This window comes from Oncorhynchus nerka, linkage group LG9a (assembly GCF_034236695.1).
Source record: "Oncorhynchus nerka isolate Pitt River linkage group LG9a, Oner_Uvic_2.0, whole genome shotgun sequence".
In the NCBI taxonomy this organism is placed as follows: domain Eukaryota; kingdom Metazoa; phylum Chordata; class Actinopteri; order Salmoniformes; family Salmonidae; genus Oncorhynchus; species Oncorhynchus nerka.
In genome coordinates, this window is record NC_088404.1 from 44,343,616 (window position 1) to 44,353,595 (window position 9,980).

The following is a 9,980-nucleotide window of genomic DNA, read 5'->3' on the forward strand; positions in this document are numbered from 1 at the left end:
GCATAGGGAGAGTTCAGTGACCCCATGCTATGGCGCTTTCCTGTGGATACATGCTGGAGACGAGGCTAGCAGTGGGGGAGCTCTGGCTGTGGCAGTGGTGGGGGAAAGGTGGTCTAGCTGTGGTGGAGAGGTATGTGCCTGACGGGCTTTGTGACTTAAGGCCACTCGCTGGGTCCATCTCTGATGTTGAGTTTCTACCCTTGTCTGAGATTGCCCATCCTTCATCATCCCCTACCTCGCCCCCCCATCCCCCTACCTCCCACTGACTGCCTTTTGGTTTGATGTGTAGCTCATACACCAGGACATTGTAAGGCTTTTTGTATTCCAGCCGGCTTCTCCAACCGGGTTGTGCACCTGTGTGCTACTCAGAACAAAGATTCATAGCAACCAGAGAAGGAGAACGCATCTGTAGGATAACACCTGTCATATCTTTAGGAACACTCATTGACAGTAGCGGTAACCAAAGCAATCAAATCTAAATTGAGGTTGAATAGAGTTCCAGTGAATGAGCTGGGTTTACAAGCTTCACACAGAGACACGCTAATCATCCACAGAAACTCTCTGACACAAATAGAGGTGATAGAAAAATGACATTGCCACATACAGATATATAGATGAATGTACTTACAATAGACCAGTGGAGAAGAAGGCAATGCTCGGCATGTCACTTCACACAACCGAGACCTTGAAAGATAAGCGGGGAATTTAATTGTTCAGTCGATTCACATTTTTTGTAAAGTAATACAACTAAGTGACAGATCCAGAACTGAAATTCTTGTTTGCAAATCTGTTGCAATTCTAACAATATATCACATGAACATCTTGGAGCCTCAACGGTAACTTATTGCCGAGACCAAGCTGAATCCACACGTATGCAACATGCAAATATTACAATCTGTGTCTTTCTGCAAAGAAAATGTTCCTCTGACTCACTTCCAGATCCATAATTAAATTTTACATTTCCATGAAGACTCACTCTGTTGGAGAAAAACAGACCCTGTCAGCCAGAACCCTTGAGATCTGTCTCTGAGAATTGTCTTCAGAAAGAAACAAAGGCAATGTTAACCCATTTCACACATTTATATGGGGTGTAAACAGGGCACTTTAGATGTCACTTTGTGTCAGGATAAATAATTTACATGCAAAACGTGTCGGACAAACATGCTTGCTTTTGAGCATGCAATGTCTCATCGACAGAGTCGCTCAGCCTAACTGATGCGAGTACTCTGTATCTTATTATCACATTAACCTACCTCAGACACAAAACTGATCAGTCTCAATGCCATCTGTTTGTAAGAACTCTGGAGAAGCCCCTATGTTCATGTTCAGCCTGGTTATTCTCTCTCGCTCGCTCTCTCTCTCTACTGCTCTCTCTCTCTGTTCTCTCTATGCTGCTTGGGTGCACCTGGTCACCCCGGTTCATTCTGTGTTGTGCTGAGAAAAAAGTTCATTCTTCAGACCCCAGTGAAAAGGCCAGATCAAACAGTGGCCTCAGCCTTCCTTGCTGCTCCATGAGGCATCGATGCTGAGGGGAGAACAGCACTGTCACTGCCATGCGTGCTGATTGTGATTGCACTTCAAACACAGCGACAAATGGCTCCCGCTTTACACAGATTCTGCTGTGTTTTGATGTCACTCTAAAATGTCCCTATGGCGCTATTCATTGTTTATTTTCCCTTAAAAGCTGCAAAAATAGAAGGTGGAGGGGAGGTTTGTGTGAAGGTACACCTTAAAAACAGCAGATTGCCCTCTTTGGGATAAAACACCACAGCATGGTGAGTTCCTGTCTGAAGGTCTCAGTACTACTGGTTCCACACATATTCATTTAGAACATTACCTCATATTCCTTTAAAGTATTTATGATCCAAAACGATGGACATGATGGCCAATCATTCCACAAAGGGAAGCCATTATAAGTCAAATGTGCTACAAAGAAGGCAGCGAGCTATCTATGTGTGCTAAGAGAAAGGGGAATGGGAAAATACTTACCCCCTGGGTATCTTTAGCAAACAGAAGATGGTTGCCATTGTACAATACAATTGGATTGATTTGATATGAAATACATTTGTTTGCTGTAAAGACATAAGCCTACAGTCTCAAACAATCTGTTGAAACAGATAATGACTGGGTGTGTTTGTAGGTGTGGAGGTTTGGTTTTATTTAAGGCATGTGTGGGGTTCACACATCAGGGAATTCAGACAGGTGTTTTCCCCTAGAGGTAGCAACTGCAGACTTCTCCTTTATCCCTGCATTCATTCGTTGGACATTATTTAGTCTTAACCAAGCTGCATCTAATTGTATTAATTGGATCAATGCACAAACTGTCTTGTTTTAACACCTGCTGTAAATTACTGTATTTCCTGTGTACAGACTGCATATGTAGCACACCCTTTGTGGCACCGTTATGGGGAGTGTTTCGCCACGTAAATGTGTAATCATGACACTTTACAGACAACCTGCCAGCCAGTGTGTTCAACATAGACACCGTGCAGAAGTCTATGAGCGCTGAAATACGGCTATTCGATGCTCAAATTGTATAGAGCAGTTATATATAAGGATCATCTCTAAATATGAAGTCATTTTAAACAACCTCCTCATCTAATAAATGCAGGATGTTACAATTAGGACGACCTACATTGTAACCTAATTGGTAGTCTAAAACATGCCATACAAGTGAATGGAAACATTTTATTGCGCTTAGGCAAAAAAAAATATTGTACAAAATATATATTCCATTCGTCTAAAATGGCCCTGACTATTAGGACTAAACCGCAGTGCTGAAAATGACTAGCCACGAGCAGGAACGTTTCCTGCTCTACAGCCTACACCACATTGGAGCTGTCCACCCCGGTGGTGCTGAAAATGACTAGCCACGAGCAGGAACGTTTCCTGCTCTACAGCCTACACCACATTGGAGTTGTCCACCCCGGTGGTGCTGAAATGGTTAGCGAACATGTTTTTAACAAGTTGCTTCAAGCTAAATAGACAAGCAGGTGCTTTTTTTGTGTAATAGGCCTATATTTTCTGGAAATGTGAGTAAATGTTCATTATATTTTCTTTATTTCCAAGGCGGACTATTATATAGTAATTTACTTGTTTTGGTCTTTCAAAAACAACTTATTTTTTAAGCTTCCAGAGATCATCAACGCGTAGCTTACTTGGCAACGGTCATGGAAAAAGGAGTTCACAACTTCCCTGTGACATGACATTATACTCATTTACTTATCAACTGCAAAAAAAATGACAATGAATCATTATTTAAACCATCAAACTGAAGTGGCTATAGCTTGATGGTCGAGGCTGCACGGGAGCATGTGTTCATACAGTATATTCGTCTATAGTAGGCCTAAAAGATATACAATAGAAAGATACATTAGTCACCCTGAAACAAAAGTATTGTAGGCTTCTCTGAATAAAAGGCAACCTAGGACAAGATTGTCCATCACAAAAAAATATGAAGATGTAGCCAACTGGCTGATATTGGATTTGTCAGGGACAACTGTAATAAAGAGCTCTTCAAAACTAATTATAGCCATTATGTAAACACGACAGGGAAATTATCTTTCTTTGCGGGGGCTTTCCTGTAATCAATAGAACCTATTCCCAAGCCTTTAGTATTCTCATTCTAACTGTCAGAGAGAAACCAGAACAATCTCACGTTGTGAAACAGAAAAAAAATGATCATATTGATCACATTTTTTATGGAGAGTTTAACGGATATCGTAGGCTAGGCTACTAATAATCTTACAATAGGTTATTATTCACATTGCCCATTTATCATGCGAAAATATAAAGCTCCAGTTTATGCTATAGCCACCTTCACAAATAATGAAAACAAGTTGTGCTCGCTGAGTTCTACCTGTTGACGTGAGCACCATCCCATCGGGCTTGATCTCTTGTGGTCTCACCCCTCGTCCCCCGTAATATCTGAAAGTGTGGTAGAGTATGAAAAAAGGAATCAATATGAAAGTCACATTTCTGAAATAGTCAAATGATCAACTCAACAGAGGCACATTAGCCCATGATAGCGTACAGTGAGTAACAAATAGGCATATACTTAATCTCCTTTCTATGTATTTCAGCTCACCCTCTCAAGTCTCAACTTCATTAGATAGAAGGAAAGCCTTCTCGATGCCAAGCTTATAATAGTGGCAATGCTTCTTTTTTCTTTGTCAATCAAAATCAGCGCACGCTTGGTGTTTGCAAAACATGATATATAGGCAAAAGAAGACACTACCCTCCTTACATACTTGTGTTTCTTCACATCCATACCTCGTTCATTATGTTATTATTCAACCAACATAAAACAACAAGAGTCGATCAGAGAAAGACCTAAGGTATACCTTGCAGATGTTGTCCGCGCCACCGATGGACCTGGAACTGGAACCGAATGTATTGACAGTGAATCTTTGTGCCATGTGCAGTAACACAACCTCCAGTTTATGCGACGGACGTATCTCTTTAAATCCCGACTCTTCCCCGGGTGGCCTGTCAATTTCACGAGCGTGACGTCAACGAATGGAGGAAAGACATAAAAATCCCCCTTTCATAACAAAAGTCCTGTAGAGGATGTATTTCAGAACGAGATGATAGGCTTCAAATACATTTGACAATAATATCGTGCAAAAAATAACCTACAGGTGAAAAGAGTCAACTACAGAAACCAAATAAGCATATGCTGCCACATTCTGTTCGGAAATGGTTTCTACGTGTACAATAAACAGATCTAAAGAACAGACAGAGAAAATCAAGCTCCTATTATAGCAACAGAGGGAAATAGGATATACACCGATTTGTATGCATTATTTGTTGTATTTGAGGTTTCTACCATGAATACTCATGACTGTTCTGATTTCCATGACACCAGATGCTGTTCTACTCAGTGATTCAATTAGCAGAAAATACAACATAGCCATTGTCTATACATTCAATACAAAAGCTACCCGAGAGAAACAGAAGCAACTAAACACCTTTAACAATGCTATAACCTAGCATGTCATTTGCTATTTGAATGCCTTGTATTTTTATCACCAACAACAACCCTCCCATCCCCCCAATACATTTTATATGTCTCTTTCTAAGTCAGAATCCTTCATAAAAAGAGCCTCTCCCAGTCAGCACCATCTCCTTCACTGCAATAATAAGTGGGACTAAATTGCTGTCTATGCTCAACAAAGAAATGGAAAAATGTTGTTAGATTTGACTTTATGTGGATTTGACCAACTTAGCAGATGTCAGCTGCAAAAGCAGAATCTGCCATTGTACCTGTCCATGATTTTGAAGAAAAAAATGTACAACAGGTGTATTTTCAGACACAAATGTGCTACCCCATTGTGTTGAGAACTATTGTGCTCTTTTCCCAGACTCAAAAATGATTGAAATGCTTGATTCATTCTATTTGTGTCTCTGTGTGTGTCTCCATGTGTGTGTGTGTGTGTGTGTGTGTGTGTGTGTGTGTGTGTGTGTGTGTGTGTGCGTGCATGTGATGGGTGTTTATTCATGGGTGTGTGTGCATACTGTATCTTGACAAATGTTTCCTTTGAAATGCAAGTAAAGACCGTTTTTTATTCTGACATGTATTTGAGGCCCCACTGAAACCTCACAATGGCTCTATTGTGTGTGATTCACAAGGCTGGGCCATTTTACAGAGCTACTGAACAATTACATCTTTAAGTATCAGGGCAGTTAGCTGTATATAGGGATACTGGAAAAATACCTCTGTCTGTAAGTGTCTGTACACTCTAAGAAAAAAGTAAATAATGTTTTTTTGGCGGCCCCCATTGGTTCCAGGTAGAACCCTTTTTGGTTTCAGGTAGATCACTTTTGGGTTCCATGTAGAACCCTCTGTTTTCTGTCTAGTCAATAGACCATTAGACACTAGTGTTTGTAGTTTTCCCTTACAGATACAAGGTCATATCATTCTGAGTGGAATGCTTATGCCTCTTACATAATGAAATATAACAACCAATACTTCAGGCTGAGTGCTGTGTGGTTTCAGGGCTCCTGTTATGAGGATACACCATGTTTGACAATATGGTTTTAATATAGAAATGTCTTCACGCCAGGGATACTATCCATTTAACAAGGTTTAGTAAGACATGGGGGTCAATTTGGGGTTGTTGGGATGTTGTTTTATTCAAAGGGGATTAGTCTTCATTTAATGGTTTTAATCAGCTGTACAGCACTACAGCACAACTGATAAGAGTTTAGTTACCTATCGCTAAAGAGCAGCCAAGTTCAAAAGTTGCACTAGCAGATGTCCATATCAGTGTTATGTAAACCTGCGCAGAGCAATTCCTTGTTTGCCTAAGCGGCCTATAAGTAATTCATTGTGTTCAGTGAGACGGAGCATCTGTTCATCCATACCCCTGACCCACCAAGAAGCCCTGAACACCTGACACAAGGTGTCCCTTTTCCAGGTAACTGCGCTCATCAGATAATGACCTCGACTCGGGTTAATACTTACAAACAAGGGATCATTTTTTCTGGCAAAGCAGGGCCTACTGCTAGACTTTTAGACAGCAGGACTTTTAAAGAAAAAGGGAAAGAGTGCAAACAATCAGGATAGTCACATCTTGCTGGGGTCAGAGCTGCAACTCTTGCTGGGGTCGGAATGGAAGTGTGCAATAGACGGACAAGTTCCAGTTGAACTAATGCGTCTTCAAGCCTACACTCAGCAGAGAAGTAGTAACAGAAAAGTGCCCATCACTCTTCCCTCAGCCGTATTCAGAAAGGGCAAAAATTGCCACCCTCTACATCGACGGAGAAGTTGCGCAACGGTTACGTCCCTCACTGAGGCCCGCTTAGCTTTCCAGGAGAGGTAAGAGGGTAGCTCAGCCAGAGCCAGGCACTATTGCTTGACCTCTCACTGCCTCCTTTTAAGGCTAATTTCTTTCCCCAACTTCTCATCCATCCCCAGCTGACCTGAACTCCATGGCTTGTTAGAGAACTATTGGCATTCGCCTGTTGTGGCGAATGCTGCAAACAGTGAAGAACACTGTTTGCAGTGTTCTTCACTGCAAACAGTCCTTATGTGCTTCTTAAAAGCGTAATAATAGGAAGATGTAAAAGTGAAAATCAATGATAGAAGTATAACTATAAAAAAACAGGAAAGTATTTTAAATTGATATAATAGCACTCTAACGAGCTTCATGTTTGAGATTAGAAACTGGGTGGTTCGAGCTCTGAATGCTGATTGGCTGAAAGACCATATACCACAGGTATGACAAAACATTTATTTATACTGTTTAATTACATTGGTAACCAATTTATAATAGCAATATGGCACCTCCGGGTTTGTGGTATATGTATCCAGACACTCTGCGTTGCGTCATGCATAAAAACAGCCCTTAGTCGTGGAATATTGGCCATATACCACACCCCCTCGGGTCAAATTGCTTAATTACAGCATGAATCATATGAGCAAACACATGATACTAATCACAAACACATGATACTAATCACAAACACATGATACTAATCACAAACACATGATACTAATCACAAACCAAGTAAGGCATGACTACATCCTCTATGGCTGTGCTCCTTCTCTTCCTCTTTACTTTGAATACATGATTAATTCATCATTGAGAGATTTCTGTGGTAAACCAGCCTTTAAAATCATGCCATACTTGAAGAAAATTGAAAATGTGGAATGTTGAGCGGCAGGGTTCCCCATTATACGAGAACAGGGATGGAGCTTGGGGGGCTAAACACCATGTTCAGCCGGGAAATGGGGTTCAGAAAAACATTCAGAAATATAAATATGTCCTGTGATGCAGTTTCATTCACGAATCAATCAAACACAAAATGTTAAATTGAAGCTGCAGGTTCTGAAAGTACTTTTGTAAGTAGGTGAAATGAAATTCAGAAATATTAAAATGTCATGGACACGTGACCACATACAAATTACATTTGGAATTCCATTTCATTATAAATATTTTATAACTGTATTCCAAATAATCAAATACTGTAACTACTGTAAATAGATAATAGTATGTAACAATTAATACTATCAACTATCCCGACACCAAATTGTTCCATAAGAAAATTCTGCAGGCTTTCCATTCCATATTATTAATGATCGTCCAATAATGACAGACACCCAACAAAATGTGTTTCCTTTGAAAACCAAGTAATGCTCTCCTATATGAAATGAATAGAGAGTGGCACTATTGGAACTGATTGTCTGTGTGCATGCCAAGTAACTGATGTAGTTTGTAACATTCTCTTTTACTTAATTTCTTTGCATGTTAAACTACTGAAAGCTGATGCATTGAAATTAACATATGAGGACGCCGTAACTTCTCTGAAAAGCAGAAATTCACAAAGACTTGAAAAGTTCAGGTGGGTAGAGTTACGCAGAAAGCATTCTATAATGCCGGTGAATTTACTGTGCCTCGTAAAGTTAAAAGCTTTTCCAAAATGTCAAATACAACCTTTTAGTGACATAGGCATACAAAAAATGGTCAAACAATGCATGTCTGCCTGTTCTTTGTACTAAGAGCAACCTTTTCAAACTGCTATTTCAGCTTCAAGAGGAATTGTGCAAATATGTTATTTAGAGGGAATAATTGACACAAGAAATGTACAATTATTAACTATCAACAGTTGTAATTTTCCTTCAAAAGTACTAGCCTACTATATGGTTCTACAGGTCTACATTTATTTTATATATGATTATTTTCCATTAGCTGGTAAACACAAGTCTCTGAAATGGTCGCTTGAGGTCTCTCGTCCTTATCCCAGTCCGCTCATAGAATTACAGCCTACATGTGTCTGTGAAGTGTATGAAGGAAGCAAATGGCTCTACAGATGTAGGATCTTAATTTGATCAGTCTTTTGTTGATAGGAATTTTTCTGCCCAGCAGGAAATGCAAATGCGTAGTGTATTTGAGTTTTAGAAAGGCTTATAAAGTTTGTAATTTCCAACTACAGTCTTTATTTGCTATAACAACAAACGTATCAACCCCTACAAAAATGGCCATTAATTATAATCCTCATAATAATTCACATTTCCGTTTGTTGCAGGATAATTTTCCTGCTGTAGCAAACGGGTTCAAATTAAGATCCTACATATGCTCTAACCCTGTATTTCTTCAGAGTCGCCCAAGAGCGATTGAATACCCCTTCTGCCATGTCCTTTTCTCAACCCAAATCATACTTTGCAAACAGCTGCTAAAAGCTGAGGTGAAAGGGGTATGGGATATTAGAAATGAATGAGTTGATAAACAAAAACGCAAAAGAAAAGTGTGGGAGAGGATACTCTCCCTGAAGAAGTTATTGATGGGCTACACACATCCCCTCTGAGTAGTAGAGCACCAGCTATTATTATTGGCTATTCAAAAAAATACCACAGAAGGCCTACATCTGCATTACATGGTAAAAACTGCAGTACTTTGAAAAGTGGACCATTTCATTTTTCTTGCCACTGTTTTTAGCACTATCTTTCTGTGTTCACCGCACACTCTTAATGGGAATTAACGACGTGTAATCTACGAGGCACGTGGGTTAAGGATAATTACACATAGGTCCATTATCATGCTCTCAAGGCCAAGCATGAGGGCTTTCTTCTGTTGTCCTTCATTCTGCTTTTTCTGTCCAATATTGGAGTCTTAAGAACGAGATGCATTTTTGGGCTTCGTGGACAATTTAATAATTAATTTCTCCATGTACACTACTTTATAATGGATTTAGATGATTTGACCTACTAGTATGGACAGGAATGCACCAAGACCAAGAAAAACTTTGATCAGGTCACATGGCAAGGAAAACTCCTAAACATAATTAATCAGGAATATGTGAGTGAGGTTGTTTCATGAAATAGCTACAGGCTTACTACCAGTTCGTATTTTTAACACAGACACTCCTGACCTGCAAACCCATATTTAATTTCAGAATTGGTCAAAATTAGGTTAGGGTCAGGGTTAAGGGTTTGGTTAAGGTTAGGGATAAAGTACGTTTTGGATTTTGATTAGTCG